We start from the raw sequence: 342 nt of genomic DNA on the forward strand, positions 1-342 counted from the left end.
CCATCTCCTTATTCACACACATGCCGTGCCTGCAGTGCTAAAAACACACAAACACATTATATCAGAGATGACATTATCAGGTGACCAGAAATTAACTGTGCACAAACCATGGTTTTAAAAACTTTTAAAAATTAAATTAAACACACTCACACACATATACACACGGACCGAGCGTTTTGATTGGACGAGCATTTCTTGGTCCTACGCCTTCCACATAATATATAAATACAGATAAATGCATTTAGACCACTTAACTTAATGATTCACATCGGGATGTGAAGAGACTTTCAACCAGCATAACAAAAAATGTTTCTGAAGACAATCACCTATTGCACCTTTAAC

The 342-nt window shown here is 36.5% G+C and overlaps 1 protein-coding gene across 1 annotated transcript in view; it reads right to left on the bottom strand.

Moving 5' to 3' along the window:
* LOC107694983 (A disintegrin and metalloproteinase with thrombospondin motifs 20-like) overlaps positions 1–342 on the bottom strand; it is a 139,308-nt gene that overhangs the window by 66,051 nt on the left and 72,915 nt on the right. The gene's annotated exons all lie outside the window — the stretch shown is intronic.

This window comes from Sinocyclocheilus anshuiensis, unplaced genomic scaffold (assembly GCF_001515605.1).
Source record: "Sinocyclocheilus anshuiensis isolate Anshui unplaced genomic scaffold, SAMN03320099.WGS_v1.1 scaffold923, whole genome shotgun sequence".
Taxonomy (NCBI): Eukaryota; Metazoa; Chordata; class Actinopteri; order Cypriniformes; family Cyprinidae; genus Sinocyclocheilus; species Sinocyclocheilus anshuiensis.